The sequence below is a fragment of the Schistocerca serialis genome, chromosome 2, assembly GCF_023864345.2.
Source record: "Schistocerca serialis cubense isolate TAMUIC-IGC-003099 chromosome 2, iqSchSeri2.2, whole genome shotgun sequence".
Lineage (NCBI taxonomy): Eukaryota > Metazoa > Arthropoda > Insecta > Orthoptera > Acrididae > Schistocerca > Schistocerca serialis.
The window spans coordinates 851,597,366-851,618,985 of record NC_064639.1 but is presented as its reverse complement, the minus strand read 5'-3'; the positions used below and the strand labels follow the sequence as shown (position 1 = coordinate 851,618,985).

At 38.1% G+C, this 21,620-nt stretch overlaps 1 protein-coding gene across 5 annotated transcripts in view; it reads right to left on the bottom strand.

Moving 5' to 3' along the window:
* Nucleotides 1–21,620, bottom strand: part of LOC126458140 (microtubule-associated protein futsch) — a 272,339-nt gene that overhangs the window by 234,589 nt on the left and 16,130 nt on the right. For 3 of the 5 annotated variants that reach the window (XM_050094989.1, XM_050094992.1, XM_050094993.1), the window contains exon 2: nucleotides 17,608–17,787. The exons of the other annotated variants lie outside the window; for them this stretch is intronic. The gene's annotated coding sequence lies outside the window, so the exon portion shown is untranslated. The remainder of the gene's footprint in view (nucleotides 1–17,607; nucleotides 17,788–21,620) is intronic. 5 annotated transcript variants of the gene reach the window in all.

Genomic DNA, 21,620 nt, shown 5'->3' with positions numbered 1-21,620 from the left:
ATTCAATACCTCCTCATTAGTTATGTGATCTACCCATCTAATCTTCAGCATTCTTCTGTAGCACCACATTTCAAAAGCATCTATTCTCTTCTTGTCTAATTTATTGTCCACGTTTCACTTCCATACATGGCTACACTCCATACAAATACTTTCAGAAATGACTTCCTGACATTTAAATCTATACTCGATGTTAACAAATTTTTCTTCTTCAGAAACACTTTCCTTGCCATGGCCAGTCTACATTTTATATCCTCTCTACTTCGACCATCATCAGTTATTTTGCTCCCCAAATAGCAAAACTTCTTTACTACTTTAAGTGTCTCATTTCCTAATCTAATTCCCTCAGCATCACCCAACTTAATTCGACTACATTCCATTATCCTCGTTTTGCTTCTGTTGATGTTCATCTTATACCATTCTTTCAAGACACTGCCCATTCCGTCCAACTGCTCTTCCAAGTCCTTTGCTGTCTCTGACAGAATTACAATGTGATCGGCTAATCTCAAAGTTTTTATTTCTTCTCCATGGTTTTTAATACCTACTCCGAACTTTTCTTTTGTTTCCTTTATTGCTTGCTCAGTATACAGATTGAATAACATCGGAGAAAGGATACAACCCTGTCTCACTCCCTTCCCAACCACTGCTTCCCTTTCATACCCCTCGACTCATATGACTGCCATCTGCTTTCTGTACGAATTGTAAATAGCCTTTCGCTCCCCGTATTTTACCCCTGCCACCTTCAGAATTTGAAAGAGAGTATTCCAATCAACATTGCCAAAAGCTTTCTCTAAGTCTACAAATGCTAGAAACGTAGGTTTGCCTTTCCTTAATCTTTCTTCTAAGATAAGTCATAGGGTCAGTATTGCCTCACGTGTTCCAACATTTCTATAGAATCCAAACTGATCTTCCCCAAGATCAGCTTCTACCAGTTTTTCCATTCGTCTGTAAAGAATACGTGTTAGTATTTTGCAGCTGTGGCTTATTAAACCGATAGTTCGGTATTTTTCACATCTGTCAACACCTGCTTTCTTTGGGATTGGAATTATTATATTCTTCTTGAAGTCTGAGGGTATTTCGCCTGCCTCATACATCTTGCTCACCAGATGGTAGAGTTTTGTCAGGATTGGCTCTCCCAAGGCTGTCAGTAGTTCTAATGGAATGTTGTCTACTCTGGGGGCCTTGTTTTGACTCAGGTCTTTCAGTGCTCTGTCAAACTCTTAGTTGTTGTAGCTAAGTGAACTCAAATGTGGGCAAATCGTCGGTGCTCTTGGGGGGGGGGGGGGGGGGGGGGGTCCATGACCAAGGGAATTGAAGTTTTTTGTGTTTAGAGAGGCATCATATTGAAGATTTATACCACATAAAGGGAAGGCGGGAAAACATTATCCACTAAATAATACCACAGGCAAAAGTGAGTGTTGCGTGATCTTGACAGAAGGTCACAGAAGAGGACTCTGATGAAAAATAAGAGAACAACTGTAATTACATTAGTGTAAATGTTCAGTGCTGTGCAATATAAGGTAAAATGGTGTATAAACTGTTTTTTTAATTGCAACTACAGTTGTAATTTTAAGCTTATGTTTATGTGCAAGTATCATACAAAAAGGGGAACATAAATTTCTTTTTAATTTGTTTCATTGTATCCAGCAATAAAATCAATCAGCTATGGAGTGCTTTATTGAAAATTGTACATTACAGTTTCACTGGAGTGACTGGTGTGGGGGAAAGAATGGGGGTGAGTGCAGCTCTTTCATGGAATTGTAGTTTATGCCAGAAAGGGCGGAAAATCAAGGAACAGGCAGTGAAGATTTGTGTCGTTCAAGCACGGTTAGAAAACACGAAATATGAGTTACAATAGCTGCGGCAAAAGAGAAGAGATTCTGTGAAAATATGACAAGTAAAGGGCAAACAGGAACATTTTGTTAACAAATTCAAGATTTAGTTTAGCATTAGACATCACTTGCTGTTATAATTAGAGAAGGAAAGCCTCATACAAGTGTAGCGAAATGTAGTTTGCAGCAGGACAATGCTAAGAAACTTAAGGTACATCAGGTGAAAAACTGAACAGGAAAAGAAGATCATGGGAGGATGTAGGTCAGTAGCCAGAGGAAAAATTACATGTAAAATGCCAGGCCACAAGTTTCATGAAACCAACTGCTAGTCGTAGCCAGGTAAAAACAAATTTAGGACAAATGTGTAAGGGTTTCAACAAAGATGATCAGGTGTTGATACTTCGTGGAATTGGAAACAGCCTGGCTAAAAACAAAGAATATGGTATTAGGGGTGACCTGGAAAAATCAGGAACAGTTATTGAGCACACTGACGTGGGTTTTGTGGAAGTTCTGTGGTGCCATGACCAGCTCAGGGTTACGTCTGCTGTAAAGCAAGTGAGCATGGAGCTTAGTGTTCTCCTTCAGATTAATGCAAAATCATGTATAGGTGCTTTTCCACTAGTAATTATAGGAAGAAAAGGATAAACAGGGGTTGGACACAAATATGGAAACACAGTAAGAAATGCAAGCTCGAACATAAATGAAGATGCTAACTAAGCCTGCAGGTTGTGCTGTTGTACTTCATCATGCTGTAAGTGTCAGTCACGGTCAACCCACATTCTGTGTAGTAGTTGTGATGCAAATGCCCCTAACAGGGACATATGGTGCTGAAGCCATAAAACCTAAATATAAAGCAATGAAAGAAAGTCACTGATCAGATGAGTCATGTTGTACACTTTCTTCAACTTCTGGCTCAGTTTATGACCCAAGAGTGAAACTTGGTGAGAGTTCGATGACAATTTGGTCAGCCACGCAATGGCATTCCATGGGCCCACGGTAACTCTGCAAGATTGCATTACTGCCAAGGATTATGCGTCCATTCTGATTGATCAGATAAATCCCATGGTACAATGTTTGTCCCCCAATGCTGATGCTGTGTTCCGAAACAACAGAGCCCCTGTTCACATAGCGCGCATCGTCCAGGCTGGTATTGCGAGCATGAGGATGAATTATCACGCGTCTCCTGGCCCCTGGCTCTGCTAACGTATACTACACCTTCCACATCACTCGCAATGGGGTTCTACACAATGCTGGTGACTACTTTGAAGGACAATAACCGGTGCAAACATTTAACTCTTTTGTATGTGTTGTGAATAAATAGTTGCCACTATTTAAGTTCCAACCCTCGTATAATATGATTAAAGGAGGAGTTAGTACATTCATAAAAAAAAAGACTATACATGCAAAAATATAGAAATGAGTAAATTGTGTATAGCTCAGGATATGGAAGCATGTGCTTGTGAATTACTATTGAGAAACATAATATTTATGATTGTTACATAGGGTAACTGGAAAATTTTAATTTAAAAAAATGATGTATTATTATGTTATTCAGACAGAAGGAAGGGATTATTAATTTGTGGTGATTTTAATGTAAATTTCCTGTAGGAGTCTGACAGGAAAAGTGATCTGCAGGTGCTTTTAGCCACTTATAATTTTGTATTCATCAAGTTACTCAAAATAGTAGTACCCACAAAGATAATATGTTCTTTTGAGCAGCAGGAGAGACACATGCCTATCCAATGACAAGCTGATTGTTAGATCATGATGCACAGGTAATCACATTATATAACTTAGCTCTATGTACAGTTCGGAAATACTAAGAAAACAGTGGCACCGATTAATGATAAAAGATTTTAAAGACAGTTTTAAAAATGTTGACTGGGGTGAAGTTTGCAATGAGCCTCATGCTAAACTCTAAATTCAACATACTTCTTAATGAGTCTGAATCCACTTTTTAAAGTGCTTTTCCTAAAAATACAATTAAATGTAGGAGGGGCAAATCATTAAAGAAGCCTTGGATCGCTACAGGTATGAGAGTCTCTGCACAATGAAAAAGGGACCTGTACAAAATAGTCAGAACAATTGACACTTTCTTATTATGAACAGAACTGTGAAGATGGCTGTTAGACAGAATGGGGTCACTGGAAAAGAAACTGCATGTGCAGCAGATACATTCAACAATCACTTTTTAAAAATAGGGGCAAAAATCAGTGGAAATACTTCAGAAGATAAAACAAACACTGAAGAGGCAATACGGAAGACATTTAGTGAATTAAAAACTGACCTCACATCCCTATCTGAAATAAGAATCATCAGGACTCTTAAAAGTAAATGTTCATATGGGGTGAGAAATATCTCCAATAAGATTAAAACGTTGCAGCCCTATAATATGAAATGTTCATAGTCACTTATCAAACAATGGAAAATCCAGGGTGAAATGTAACAATACCAGAGAAGGAAAGTTGCTACTCACCATATAGTGGAGATGCTGAGTCGTAATAGGCACAATAAAAAGATTCACACAATTAAAGCTTTTGGCCATTAAGGCCTTTGTCAGCAGTACACACACACACACACACACACACACACACACACACACACACACACACATATCTGCAGTCTCAGAGAGCTGAGACCACACTGCAAACAGCAGCACAAGTGTATGATTGGAGTGGCGACTGGGTGGGGGGTAAGGAGGAGGCTGGGGCGGGGAGGGGGAGTGGGATCACTGTGGCACGGTTTGTAGGTGCCACAGTGATCCCATTCCAGTAATCCAGCAGGATCTCCACTCACTACTCAAATCCTTAGGCCCATCCCAGAACCTCTCCCCAGACTCCATTTCTCTACTTACCCCTACCACTCCCCGTACTCCCACCTTCTACATGCTTCCTAAAGTCCATAAACCAAACCACACAGGACACCCCATTGTGGCCGGTTACTGTGCCCCCACTGAGAGAATCTCTGCTCTCGTAGACCAGCATCTTCAACATATTACCCGGAACCTATCCTCCTATATAAAAGATACCAACCATTTCCTCGACCAACTCTCCACAGTTCCTGTCCCTTTACCACATGGTGCCACCTCCCTATATACTAAAATTCCTAATGCCCATGGCCTTACTGCTGTCGTACACTACCTTTCCAGACGCCCTATGGATTCCAAACCAACAACCTCCTTCCTAGTCTCCATGACCAACTATATCCTCACCCACAATTACTTCTCCTTTGAAGGCACTTTGAAGGCATTACCTACAAACAAATCTGCGGTATGGCTATGGGCACCCGCATGGCACCATCCTATGCTAACCTATTCATGGGCCATCTAGAGGAATCCTTCTTAAAAACCCAGAATCCTAAACCCCTTCACCTGGTTCAGATTCACTGATGACATCTTTGCTATCTGGATTGAAGGTGAGGACACCTTATTCACATTCCTCCAGAACCTCAACAACTTCTCCCCCATTTGCTTCACCTAGTCCTACTCAACCCAACAAGCCACCTTCCCAGTGTTGACCTTCACCTCAGAGGTGGCTACTTCAGTATCTCCGTCCATATCAAACCTACTAACCACCAGCAATACCTTCACTTTGACAGCTGCCACCCATTCCATACCAAGAAGTCCCTTTCGTACAGCCCAGCCATCTGTGGTCGTCCCATCTGCAGTGACGAGCAGTCCCTCTCAAAATATACCAAGGGTCTCACTGAAGCCTTCACTGACTGTAATTATCATCCTATCCTTGTACAAAAACAAATCTCCTGTTTCTTATCTTTCCAGTCTCCCACTACCTCCCAATGTCCCACAGTCCGGCCACAGAGGAGCATTCCCCTCGTAACTCAGTACCATCCGGGACTGGAGAAACTGAATTACATTCTCCGCCAGGGTTTCGATTACCTCTTGTCACGCCCTGAAATGAGAAATGTCCTGCCCACTATCCTTCCCACCCCTCCTACCGTGATGTTCCACCGTCCACCGAACCTATACTCGCCTATCCTTACACAACCCCTACTCCCAATCCCTTACCTCATGGCTCGCACGCCTGTAATAGACCTAGATGCAAGACCTGTCCCATACATCCTCCTACCACCACCTACTCCAGTCCGGTCACTAACATCACCTATCCCATCAAAGGTAGGGCTACCTGTGAAACCAGTCATGTGATTTATAAGCTAAGCTGCAACCTCTGTGCTGCATTCTATGTAGGCATGACAACCAACAAGCTGTCTGTTCACATGAATGGCCACTGACAAACTGTGGTTAAGAAACAAGTGGACCACCCTGTTGCTGAACATACTGCCAAACATGGTATCCCTCATCTTAATGATGGCTTCACAGCATGTGCCATATGGATCCTTCCCACCAACACAAGCTTTTCTGAATTGCACAGGTGGGAACTTTCCCTGCAATACATCCTACATTCACGTAACCCTCCCGGCCTCAACCTTCGTTAGTCACTGTCCTCACCCATGCAGCCCCCTCCCTGTCCCCATTCCCGCACTACACAGCTGTCATTTCACCGCCACACCTAGTCTTTTAATTTCTTTTAATTCTCTCCTTTCCGCTACTTACCCCCTCCCCCCTCTGCACCTTCTCTCCTGCCCTCCATCTAAATTGCAACACTTGACTGTCCGCCATTCCCACCATACTACCCCTCCCCCTCCCCGCCCCAGCCTCCTCCTTACCCCCACCCAGTTGCCACTCCCATCAAACACTGGGGCTGCTGTTCGCAGTGTGCTCTCAGCTCTCTGAGACTGTAGATGTGTGTGCAAGTTGCTTTTATGTGTGTGTGTGTGTGTGTGTGTGTGTGTGTGTGTGTGTGTGTGTGTGTGTGTGTGTCTATTGCTGACAAAGGCCTTAATGGCCGAAAGCTTTAATTGTGTGAATCTTTTTATTGTGCCTATCGCAACTCATAGTCACTTATGTAATGCATCATTAGCCCAGGGTGTTTTCCCAGGAATACTGAATTATGCCACTGTTAGGCTTCTCTACATAAAGGGTGACTCCACAAATATCAATAACTACAAACCAGTGTCATTCTTTACATCATTTTCTAAGATGTTTGAGAATGTAATGCACTCCAGGGTTGTCACTCATTTGTGCACTAATGACTTAGCCAATCACAGTTTGGATTTCAAAAGGGCCAGTCTACTGAGCCAGCTATCTATACATTTACTATGCACATATTAAATTAATCTTTATATGATAAAATGTCACCAACTGGGATCTTCTGTGACTTATCAAGGGCATCTGGTTGTGTCATTCATAATATTCTGTTAGAGAAGTTGAGTTTTTGTGGAATATATAGTTCAGCAAATGCCCGGTTTAGTTCTTATTTAAGAAACAGAATGCAGGAAGCTACCATACGCTGTTTGAGTAACACAAAGAGAGAAGACACATCATCTGTGTGGAGAGAAATTATAATGATGTCCCAGAGAGTTCGATCATTGGCTGATTACTGTTCTTGCTTTATGTTAATGATCTACCTTTTTATTGAATCAGGAGGCAGAATTAGTCCTCTCTGCAGATGATACAAGCATTGTTATGAAACCGAAGAAACGAGTATCAACCAAGGAAGCAGTAAATGATATATTTGTGCACTAGCTTTAAACTTGGTAAAACAAAACAAAACAGTTTACGCACTGTCCAAAACATCCCACTGCCAATTAACTTAGTATACCAACAAAAAATAATAAACAGGGTAGAAAATTTTCCTTAAGAATGATTGCCAATTTGGGGGGAGGGGGGGAGACTGAAGTCTGAAAGTTAACATATTTTTATTCAGTGATGTCTTCCGAATAATTTTTTGGAATGGCTCTTCGCTTAGGCATAAAGTACCATTGCACAAAAGAAAAAAAGAAAATAATTAGAATTACATGTTGAGTTCACACAGGTACATCTTGCACAAGTAAAAGACACTTACACACAGCCTATGTCAGAAAAGGAACATATTCCACAGATCATTTTGCATGATAGATCGTAATGATGTGGAATGAGTCCTTAAACACAAATTAATTTGTACATACAGTTACATTATGAACATTCTATTTTCTTCCTATAAAAAGGAGAAGAAATTTACAGAGATGAGATAGTAATTCCTACGCACCACCTTTTACACATTACAATAATAGAAATTTTTATACAGAATAGAACCAGTTGTAAGGAGAATCTTTCTCAGTTTGTTATCAAATTTTACTTTGCTGCCTGTCAGACATTTTGTATCGCTGGGCAAATGATCAAAAATTTTTGTTGCAGTATTCTGCATCCCTTTTTGTGCTAAAGACAATCTTCATGTGGAGTAATGAATGTCATATTTCCTTCTGGTATTGTAATTATGTACCTCACTGTTCCTTTTGAACTGTAGTGGATTATTTACAACAAGCCTCATGAGGAAATAAATAAATATACTGTGAAGCAGTAGTCAGAATGCCCAACTCCTTAAACAGATGTATACAAAATCATCATGGGTGAGCACCACACTATTCTCACTGCACATTTTTGCACAATGAAGACTTTCTTTCATGAAGTTGAGTTATCCCAGAACATTAGTCCATATGACATTACTGAATGAAAATGTGCAAAATTGCCAACTTACTGATTTGTCTCTCTCCAAGGTTTGCAATGATTCTAAGCACAAATGTGGCTGAACTAATTTTTTTTCAGAGATCCAAAAATGTGTTTCTCTCCAATTTAAAATCTCGTCAATATGGGCCCCATAAGAATTTTGAAGTTTCCACCCTATTTATCATTGGTGTAGTTACTCTAGAAGTGCAGAACTGAATATGTTGGGTCTTTTTAAAATTAAGGGCAAGACTATTCACAGAAAACCAGTCAATGATACTTTCAAGAACTTTGTTTACCATTTCTTCTGTTTCTGTATGTATGCTTAGATTGATTACAGTACTATTGGTCATCTGTAAAAGGAACTAATTTTGCTTGTATAATAGACGGAAGATCATTCATATATAAGAGGAACAGTAGTGGACCCAAGATTGAACCTTGGGGAACCCCACATGTTATTTCTCCCCAGTCACAATTATGTCCCCGGACCATATTGCTTGAATTACTAAGTACGACTTGCTGCATTCTTTTGGTTAGATATGTCATTATCCACTGGTTGGCTATACCATCAATCACATAAAATGTTAAGAATATAATAGAAAGAAACATTGAACGTGGGAAAAATATATATTAAAAACAAAGATGCCGTAACTTACCAAACGAGAAAGTGCTGGTAGATAGACACAATAAAAAACACACACACAAATTTCAAGCTTTCACAACACAACGTTGCTTCATCAGGAAAGAGGGAAGGAGAGGGAAAGACAAAAGGACGTGGGTTTTAAGGGAGAGGGTAAGGAGTCATTCCAATCCCGGAAGCACAAAGACTTACCTTAGGGAGAAAAAAGGACAGGTATACACTCGCGCGCGCTTGCATACACACACACACACACACACACACACACACACACACACACACACACACACACACACACACATATATCCATCCGCACATATACAAACACAGGCAGACATATGTAAAGGCCACATATGTCTGCCTGTGTTTGTATATGTGCGGATGGGTGTGTGTGTGTGTGTGTGTGTGTGGGGGGGGGGGGGGGGGGGGAGGGGCGTGCGCGCGCGCGCGTGCGAGTGTATAACTGTCCTTTTTTCCCCCTAAGGTAAGTCTTTCCACTCCCGGGACTGGAATTACTCCTTACCCTCTCCCTTAAAACCCACATCCTTTTGTCTTTCCCTCTCCTTCCCTCTTTCCTGATGAAGCAACCTTGCGTTGCGAAAGCTTGAAATTTGTGTGTGTGTGTGTGTGTGTGTGTGTGTGTGTGTGTGTGTGTGTGTGTTTTAGTGTTTCTATCTACCAGCAATTTCTCGTTTGGTAAGTCACAGCATCTTTGTTTTTTATACACAAAATGTTAATTTATCTAGGAGAATACTGTGATTCACACAGTCAAATGCCTTAGTTGAAGAAAATACTAAGCGGCACTATTTTATTATTTAAAGCTTATAAAATCTGATGAATGAATGTGTAAATGACGTTCTCAGTAGAGCAACCCTTACAAAACCCAAACTGCGATTTATTAAGGATGCTAATGTTGCTAAGGTGAGACACTATTCTCAAATACATCATCTTCTCAAAAATTTTGGAGAATGATGTTAGCAGTGAAACAGGTCCAGTAATTATTGACATTTCTCTTTATCATCTTTCTTATAAAGGAGTTTAACAACAGCCTATTTCAGGCTCTCTGGAAAATTGCCTTGAGTTAGTGTTGCATTACATATTTCAGATTAGACTGACCTCATTACAAGGGAACAAATTTTTACTTCTCTATTGGAAACACCATCAAAACCAAATGAGGTTTTATTTTTGAGAGAATGTATGATTTTCTTAATTTCAGAAAGAGAAGTTGGCGACACATTCATATGATTGAATTTTATGAAAGTTAATTTGCACTGCACTGCTGTGACTTTGCTATTAAACTGTTTGTCCTTACGCTTTCTACTATATTTAAGAAATGATTATTAAATGCATTTGCTACATGTGACTCATCATTTATAGCCTTTCCATTCAATTCAATAGTGCTGTTGAGCTGTTCTGCAGCTGGTTATCTTGTCTCTCATTTCACAACATTCCATATTGCCTTAAGTTTGTTGTTGGAAGTACTGATTTCCAAGGTTATGTGCATGTTCTTTGATTTTTAATAACCTTTTTTTAGTAATTCTGGATATTTTTCGTAGTGTGCAACTGCTCCAGGATGCCTACGTGTTCTTGCCAAAAGCTACATTCTCTTTTCCTTTCACAGGACACTTTAATCCCTCTAGTCATGGTTTTTTACATGGCTGTGGTTTCTGACTAGCTTATGTGGAAAGCTATTCTCAAATAATCATATGAAATAATCAAGGAATAGATTAAATTTTAGGTTAGCATTTGGTTCATTATAAATTGCATCCTATGTCATCTCCTGTAAACTACTCTTAGAAACTTTCGTCCTGGAGTCATTAATTATTCTGATTCCCACTGAGGAGTATCCATACTGTAAGGTATTATGGTATTTATCAAAGAAATTATAAATTACAGTTCCACCTGTGTTTGAAAGTTAATTACTAAGGCAAAATTGTAGGGTCCAAATAAAGTTTCCAGATCATTTTTCCTATCAGAATCCTTTAGAAAATCTACACTGAAGTCACCACACACTAATAAGTGCTTGCTGTTGTCTAACAGATAGCACAGTAAGGAATCCAGATTCCTCATAAATAGTTCAAAATTACCCACTGGAGATCTATATACAGTTAAATTAAAAGTGAATGTGTGTGTGTGTGTGTGTGTGTGTGTGTGTGTGTGTGTGTGTGTGTGTGTGTGTGTGTGTGTGTGTGTGTGTTTTCTGACAAAGGCTGTGGCCAAAAGCTAATGTGTAAGTGCCTATTAGTTATTTTTATATTTAGCTGTATATAAGTGTCTATGTTCTGTTGATACATTCCAAATCACAATGTTTATTGAGAATTTTATCTGTAGAGCAAGTAACTAAATAATGAACTAATTAACTAGTTAGTATATACACAGCAAGCAACAGTCTGGAAGGAGGACAGCTCAAAATGGATGCAGCAATGACAGACACAGGATGCTAGCTGGAGGGAAATGGACTAAATACACTGCAGAACAAGTCTGCTGTGAGCAGTGGTAAAATATTTTTGCCTATACATTGAATGCAAACTACAATGGAAAGCACTCTCAAATCAAGTAGTAGCACAGTGTGAGAGAAACAGTTAACATGTTAAAGGCAATGGCAAACATAACATGAAGTGCAGACTATAACACCTGCATGAACGTGTATCACAGCCTAGAATGGTCACACTCACGCTATGATGATGGATCGGCAACAAACATCTTAGTACAAAAACTTAATAAGGTGCAATAAAAGGTGCTTAGGGTGTGTACTGACATCATGAAGTCAACTACTACAAATGCAATGTTTGTGTTGTTTGTGGTAAACAAACAAACAACCACTACACTTGTGGCACAAATATTAAAGTATAAAATTGTTAACGAACAGATCTCATTTTTAGAGGACATCTTGTTGGCCTACATCTACAAATTTTCTGTAATTTTTCACACATTTAAAGTATAAAATTGTTAACGAACAGATCTCATTTTTAGAGGACATCTTGTTGGCCTACATCTACAAATTTTCTTTAATTTTTCACACATTTAAATATTGTGTACTAATCTTTATGCACTCACAAGAAAATATATAGAGGAAGCACTGGACATTCAATTAATCATATCTGCATGACTGCTGCAGCTGCTCATGTTTGAACAAAGCTACTTTTGTACTGTCTTTAAACCTCACACAAGATTTGAGCTGCCAGTTGCATTAACTATTTCATTGTTCTCTAGTGTGAATTCCAAGCCACATACCCACAGGTAAAGATATTCTATACAGACAGTTCTAAGAATGAGAAGGGAATAGGAAGTACTTTCTGGGATTCTTTGCACAAGTAGCATTTAAGCACAAACAGCCAAAAGACATTACAAAAATAGTGGCTGAGCTTACTGTGGTTTTTTTTAAGTCATTTAATACTGGCATATTATGCTACAGGGAAATGCTGTCATCTTGTCAAACTCAAAGTATGCACTCACTCGCCATAAATACTTCCACTGACGGTGTGAAAACCACCAGATGACCAATGAGCCAATAGCATACTTAAACCAAATGGAAAGGAAAGATCACAGTATCTCCTTAAGCTGGATTAAAATACCCAACAATATATTGGAAAATGATTTGCAGACACTCTTGCTAAGGATGTAATGAACTAACATACTTAAGATCATAGACAATTTCCTCGCAGAGGTTTTCTCACCAAAATATGAAAAAAGGATTTGGAATGAATGGTTAAAAAACAGCAAGTCGTGCAGATAACTAGAAGAAAAAACTACACTTAGATCACACCAATACTACTCCATGGTAGGCCTTCATATGACAGTCTTTCATGTAGATGGAAACTTTGCAGGTACCATAACATCTACATTCACATCTAACATGGTTGGACTTTAACCACTGCCACTTTGCACAGCACCTAATCACACAAAAACAACACTATCTCTGCTTTGTGACTGCAGGAAAGTGGAAGACATAAATCATACATTTTTGGATGTATAAACTGGTGGGATCTGACATCAGTGTAGCTACATTATGTTGAGAGTAAGAAATATCAGTTACCAATATATGTGCTCATTTCATTACCAACCACTGACTTTATATTAAATAAGGAACTTTGTTTTTCCTAACACAAGTGTGTGTATATGTATGAAGTATCTGAAGTAAATCAAAGAATCTTTTATAACACCTGCATGTTATCCGTTTTGTCTGTTTTCATATCACAAGCATGAGTGTCTGCTTGCTAAAGTGGTGGCAGCTATATGACTTACACTCTTAAACCAAAGAAAATTGTAAAAATATGTGCAATTGTATCAACTTGTTTACTTATATACACTAGTGGTATTTCACATTTATTTATTTGGGAGGCTGGCTGCATGGAGCATATTCAAAGACCAATAAAACAATACATTGTTGCGGACACCAAATGTTCAGCTGAAATAAAGATATTATCATGTGTGCTGCAAGAAAGCACAATAGGATTGTGAATGTTCTCATTGAATGAGTGCTTTATCAGACAATGTCAGCAGTATTTTCAAGTAGTTCGGCAATTATGCTGTTATCTACAGGAAAGTGTAGGATGATTACAAGATAACACAGGGCAACTTATATGGTATTTTCACATGGTGCACTGAATGGAATCTCTGTGGAAATGTGGGATGAATTCAAAATAATATCTATAAACAAGACAATGAACCTGAAAGTATCCTACAATAGTTTTAGACTTCTGGAGCCTCTAACATAGTTTAAACATATTGTGGCAACACTATGAAGCAACATAAAATAAAAAAATATAAAATCAGTGGTAGGGGAAGCAAATATACTCATTACAGGGTTCTGAGAAAATACGATGCATCTGTAAAGAAGGCCAGATACAAGACACTTGTGTAACCTATTCTCTACTACTACTCCAGAGTATGGAGTCCTTACCATCTAAGCCTGATAGCAGATTGAAGGAATTTTAACAAATGTGCTTACAGATTTAGGTCAGTACAGCACATGTATAATAAAGATCAACATGGGACTTCAATGGGACTCTTTGGGAGAAAGCAAAATTTGCTCAAAAAACTCTGCTGGGCTAATTTAGAGAACTGTTTCTCATGGAAAACTGCATTACAATTACATTGTCTCCTGTGCATATCTCACATATGGACCATGAGAATAAGAGAAATTATGTCAAGTTCTAAGGCATACACAGAGTAATTTATCCATGTTACATATGTGACAGTAATTGGACAAGATGATATAAAGCACTCACTGTCAGGCACTGCACAGTGTATTCTAGTGTACACATGCAGATCCACAAGAATACACAAATAGATCCACACATGTTGCATCAACATGTGCACATGTGAGCACAACTAAGACTTCAACATGCAGTATCCCACTAACAAAATAAGGTGTTTAGTTGAAATATTTTTTTGGAAAAAAAAGGAGATATGTTCACTCCAGCTAAACACCAGAAAAGATGTCTTCTATTTGTCATAAATGGAAAACTTCATAAATCACAAATAGTGTGTAAATTTAGTCACTCTGAAAGTTGAATAAAATATCAACATTGTTTCACCTATTCCACCCACTCCTTAGCATTTCACCTTTGAGATGAGGAAGGATCTGTTTTTCCTTCATACAACTCCAGTAGCCATATACTATTCACTGCCAGTCATGATATACTGCCAAAAGCTCTTAAATACATCATTTTCAATAAAATTGTGGTAGTCCCAGTAACATTTAATATTGGATTCTATAAAACAAGCCTGTTATAAAATGAAGACAAGATACAACATTACTTTATGTTTCAGTTTTTACAGACCCAGTGTCTAAAATTTATTTCTACCAAGAAAGTAAACTGTTAACAAACTAATTTGCTGGGTGGCAAAACTGCTGCTAATTTAGTGGACTGGCAGCAGAAAAAAAAATTACAAATAATCAAGTGTGTATACACACACACACACACACACACACACACACACACATATATATATATATATACTATTGCAGATAAAGTGTTAATCTTACACATACATTCAGTCCTCAAAACAGTTGACTTAAAATTTAAGTATTCAAAAAACATACATGAAACTGTATACCAAAGAACCTAAATTTTCTCACTGAATCAACTACTGAAAATCTTAATCCCCACTACTGAAATTTCTGAGTGTGCAACAGTAAGAGATGAATACCTTCTAAAAAAGATATTGGAATATGAAATTAAAACAAAAATATTTTTTTTTTTAATTTAACAATGTGCAAAAACTCACTTAAGCATATCAAACACAGTCCATAACAACAGACTGTACTAAATTTGGGACCAATAAAAACCAAACAAGACACCCAGAAAAAATGGAATAGCAAGCGACACTTCTACTGAACTGATACTTTTTTAAGTGACAGCAAATCACTATATAACAACTTACATGCACCTCGGGAACATGATGGAAGAAATAATGTTTTCCAAAGATTGATACACAGTTGATTTTTGCATCCAGAGATTAAGTAATCAATTATAAATATAATATCTATGCTGTTAAAAATAATCTGGAATAAATTGTTAGAGAATATTTCTGTTCTTTTAAGTAACTGTAATCTGTAATCTTAATATGAAATAAGACCAGTCACAGAAAACAGGATTGGCTAGGTAAGTTTTTTTGTTGAAATATATTCTATTCGTAGAGGATAAAACACAACTGCCACAGAGAAAATATTCCAAATGACTTAGTATACAATAATTGTGAACATGTTTATAAGGTACTTCATGAATACCACAAAAAGGAACAGACTCTTTACAGTAGTCGCATAGTCTGTGTCTATAAAGTACTGGAGCTACAAAGCACTCATAAAACCTTTGTAAAGTGACTTGAAGTGGGTTAGCAATTACAGAAGAAAACCATAACCTTACACTTTTATTCATTTAAATGATAACCCACTTGCTCTACCAGTAAAATTTTGCACAAGAACACAGCTCCATATACCACAAAAAAACTGGTTCAATAAGGCAAATAGTAAGTGTCCTTTATTCCCTCATATATACATGCAGGAAAATATATACGCAATCAAACGCTCATTAAAATTTGTGTTACTGGTATCGTTCTGGGCAAGAAGAAAAGAAGAGGGTATGATTTTCACCTTCCTTCTTATATTGCACTACGTTTACACATTCTCATGAAGTATCAAAAGTACAAAGTCTTTAATATTATTTTAGGAGAATCTCTCTCTGTTATGGGGATTGTCAATTGTGATGATATTTACACAAGCAGGCTACCCATCTCTTTCAGTTTCTTTTCTTTTGATTAGACTCATCTGCACAGCACAGGATCAGGGACACATTTATCAATTTTCCAGTACTTGGGAGTGCTGCTAGACACGTACATAAATAAGGTCTCCTTTGTTTTGCTTTTTTTTATATGAAATTTTGACAATTTTGCACTAAAAAATAAAAAATAAAAAAGTAACTGGGATCTGTTCTTATTACTACATACTTTGCCTTTCATTATCTAGAAAACATTCTGTAAAATCCACATTTTATTTTATCCACAATATAGCTGTGTGTATTAACAATTGCAAAATTAAGCAGTTTTGAAATTTAACACATTTTGTGTCCCTTGTATAATAAATTTAAGAGAACTGATTAAATCATTCTGGCATTTACAGCACACAAAAAATTGTGGAAAACTGTTGAGTTTTTAAGCTTGTGTTTCTTAGTAACTGTATCAGACTACCGAATGAACGAAAAAGCATTTCACTAATGACCAAATAGTGATAATGGCAACATTTACATATGTTTAACATAGGACTGAACATTTATCTCATTTTAATTCCAACGTGATTATTACAGTCTCCCTCTTGCATCGCTATCAGAACAGTGGATGGGTGCATTTGTCTGTGTGGTTATGTGTTATACCAGCAAAAATGGCAGCTCTAAAGCTAGGTAAGGCTCTGCCCATCACACATCAATCAGCTGTCTCTATGCTGTAATATGTATATGCCACACATCAATCTGTCATAGATTAGTGATTCTGTTTGCTAATTTCTGTTCATTATTTTCTGCTGTAAATTATATGGCACTGTAGCTCTAACAACACAGACTGTGACATCAAACAGAAGCAATAATCACAAACACATAATGAAAGTTACATGATAAGAAAACTACTTTACATAGAGCAACAAAATTTTCATTAATTAAGAAAATACAATTTTGTTTTTTGTTTTTTTTTTTTTGTTCAGACATTATGACTACACTACATTTTGGCATGATGGAGGTATTTCAAATGGTACATATTCCAAAACCAAGCAGAAGGCAGATCAGTGATGAAAAAAGGCTATATAACTCTCTCTTTAAACAAACAGCTTAGGACAAACAAAATCATCTACAGGACCACTTTCTTCTCTCTCTCTCTCTCTCTCTCTCTCTCTCTCTCTCTCTCTCTCACACACACAACCTTTTAAGACTCTGTCAAGACCAGTTGTTACTATCTGACAAAACAGTAACACATCTTTTAACCAACACTGCATCAACTTTTATGAATTACGGTTTTTGAATTTGGTTACAAAGTAATGAACTACAAGCAATATTTTCATTAAAAGGTTCTTTTGGATCATCAGCACTTACTCAAATGAGAGTTATCCTCTTCACTAATACAGAACAGCTAAAATGATGCATTTGCACAACAATTATACCAAACCTCTCTCTACTAGCCATAAGACAGATAGTTTCAATACAATGTGTTGGATATTTTATCAAAAAATTGTTTCTCTCACTTAGGCTATTTGCTTCAAGCCAAAAGAAAATCTGGAACAACAACAATTTTAATAAGTTATTAATAAACACAAAGACATAGGCTGTCCATGACTAACTTTTAAATTAGGGACAGATTCTATTAATAATATTCTTTCTTTCTTACAATATTTTTATTCTCTAACTACTGTCCAATGAGTTTTGGAGCTACAACTCCATTTTCAAGGACTCTATAGACATAGTAGGTGTTACAACTACTTCAGTTTTTCACCTGCATTTGATCATATAACATTCAATTTCTGAATTGGTGAAAAACTTGCATATCTGCACTTACATTTTGAACAATTTAGTATGTTTATGACATTATTGCCATTGATCACACAATATTTATGACAGTAGTGTCACTGACCACATATTATTTGAGAGTACTGTCACTGACTACATAGCTTTCGGTGAAGTTTTTCACCAATGCAGAAGGCTAATGGTTTATGGTAAAATGCAGGTGAAACACTGAAGAAGATGTAATGTGCGTTATGCTATGCAGTCTTCGAAAATGGAGTTGTAGCTGCATAATATGTTGGACAAATCTGGAAAATAAAAATAACATGATGATAATATTGATAAAATATAATCTCGTAAGAGATGGAAAAGAGCCACCGTGGTACAACAACCGAGTTAGAAAACTGCTGCAGAAGCAAAGGGAACTTCACAGCAAACATAAACATAGCCAAAGCCTTGCAGACAAACAAAAATTACGCGAAGCGAAATGTAGTGTGAGGAGGGCTATGCGAGAGGCGTTCAATGAATTCGAAAGTAAAGTTCTATGTACTGACTTGGCAGAAAATCCTAAGAAATTTTGGTCTTATGTCAAAGCGGTAGGTGGATCAAACAGAAATGTCCAGACACTCTGTGACCAAAATGGTACTGAAACAGAGGATGACAGACTAAAGGCCGAAATACTAAATGTCTTTTTCCAAAGTTGTTTCACAGAGGAAGATTGCACTGTAGTTCCTTCTCTAGATTGTCGCACAGATGACAAAATGGTAGATATCGAAATAGACGACAGAGGCATAGAGAAACAATTAAAATCGCTCAAAAGAGGAAAGCCCTCTGGACCTGATGGGATACCAGTTCAATTTTACACAGAGTACGCGAAGGAACTTGCCCCCCTTCTTGCAGCGGTGTACCGTAGGTCTCTAGAAGAGCGTAGCGTTCCAAAGGATTGGAAAAGGGCACAGGTCATCACCGTTTTCAAGAAGGGACGTCGAGCAGATGTGCAGAACTATAGACCTATATCTCTAACGTCGATCAGTTGTAGAATTTTGGAACACGTATTGTGTTCGAGTATAATGACTTTTCTGGAGACTAGAAATCTACTCTGTAGGAATCAGCATGGGTTTCGAAAAAGACGGTCATGTGAAACCCAGCTCGCGCTATTCGTCCACGAGACTCAGAGGGCCATAGACACGGGTTCACAGGTAGATGCCGTGTTTCTTGACTTGCGCAAGGCGTTCGATACAGTTCCCCACAGTCGTTAATGAACAAAGTAAGAGCATATGGACTATCAGACCAATTGTGTGATTGGATTGAGGAGTTCCTAGATAACAGGACGCAGCATGTCATTCTCAATGGAGAGAAGTCTTCCGAAGTAAGAGTGATTTCAGGTGTGCCGCAGGGGAGTGTCATAGGACCGTTGCTATTCACAATATACATAAATGACCTTGTGGATGATATCGGAAGTTCTCTGAGGCTTTTTGCAGATGATGCTGTGGTGTAACGAGAGGTTGTAACAATGGAAAATTGTACTGAAATGCAGGAGGATCTGCAGCGAATTGACGCATGGTGCAGGGAATGGCAATTGAATCTCAATGTAGACAAGTGTAATGTGCTGTGAATACACAGAAAGATAGATCCTTTATCATTTAGCTACAAAATAGCAGGTCAGCAACTGGAAGCAGTTAATACCATAAATTATCTGGGATTACGCATTAGGAGTGATTTAAAATGGAATGATCATATAATGTTGATCGTCAGTAAAGCAGATGCCAGACTGACATTCATTGGAAGAATCCTAAGGAAATGCAATCCAAAAACAAAGGAAGTAGGTTACAGTACGCTTGTTCGCCCACTGCTTGAATACTGCTCAGCAGTGTGGGATCCGTACCAGATAGGGTTGATAGAAGATATAGAGAAGATCCAACGGAGAGCAGCGCGCTTCGTTACAGGATCATTTAGTAATCGCGAAAGCATTACGGAGATGATAGATAAACTCCAGTGGAAGACTCTGCAGGAGAGACGCTCAGTAGCTCGGTACGGGCTTTTGTCAAAGTTTCGAGAACATACTTTCACCGAAGAGTCAAGCAGTATATTGCTCCCTCCTACGTATATCTCCCGAAGAGACCACGAGGATAAAATCAGAGAGATTAGAGCCCACACAGAGGCATACCGACAATCCTTCTTTCCACGAACAATACGAGACTGGAATAGAAGGGAGAACCGATAGAGGTACTCCAGGTACCCTCCGCCACACACCGTCAGGTGGCTTGCGGAGTATGGATGTAGATGTAGATGTAGATGTAATTTAGCAGAGCTCAGTCTCACATGCTGTACAACAGCAACACAGTATATAGAGGTCTCTATTGTCAGTTTTCTCATCATCAGTTATTTGACGTGTGTAATGAACACCTGTCAGACAAGGTACACCAGAAATTTTGCAGATGAAGCACGCATAGAAATAAACACTATTACCACTCCACTTACTGAAAGGCAGATAATAAAATTTTTGAAACCATCTACAGATGGTTCAGGGTAAATGAACTGCCATTAAAATTTGACAAGATTCAGCACATACAGTTCTGTCTAGAAGTATTCAAACAGTGAAACATAATAAATAGAAGGCGACAAGTGCTTGACACTACAAATACATCATAAAAGTAAATGGAAAATCCACACCTTAGAATTAACAAAGCAGCTTAGTTTAGCCAGAGTTCCAGTACGCATATTTATTGCTTTTAAGTGTTCTAAAAATTAGGAAATTATTTTATCCTAGAAATTTCCATTTACTAATGGGTAAAGGGAGTAATGGAGCCTTATTTGCGGAAACTCAGTTTACAGGGAACTTACAGAATATAAAAGCATGTCATAAGAATCATATCTGATATAAGTTCTAGAACATCCTGCACAAATCTCTCCAAAAAACCTTGGTTTTTTGACAATTGCTTCACAATATGTAGACATTCATTAATGTGCTTTGTCACTGCCAACAGTTCTCATTTTCCTATAAGAATTTTGAAAAAATAGGAGAAAACAGCTTCTACAAACACTTTAAGGTGTGTGTTTGTTTACTGTTTCACAACGTATGTTATTAACAATAGTACAGAAAGAGGGAGGAGTAGCAACCTCATTAAAAAGCCTGTTTCAGCTGGCCCAGTTAACAGCACCTAGTGAGGGCTCCCACCTGGGTTACAGGTGAAGATGGTCAACAGTTTCAATGGCAGATGAGGGCTAAAATTCCAATGACGAAGATGGTGGAAGCATTATTTTCAGCTGTGTCTGTCTCGGATCAAGTGGCTGCAAACAGTGTCTTTCCCCCATGTTAGACGCAGCTGATAGTTCAATTTCAATTTATTGCATGTAACACATAATTTTACAAATTGAATGTTGTCCACTGTTTCTGGTGCTCTGTAATTATTACTACATATGGAGATAGTCCTGTGATAAATGAATCAAAAGCATCTATTTTGTTTCCTAAACCTGTACATTGTAACGCAAAAGTCATAAATTATTCTTGTGTAGACTGAATTATATTTGAGGCACATATGAAAAACACACACACACACAAACACACTTGCATCTGGTGTTGCACTGGTGGAAAGTTTTATTATCGT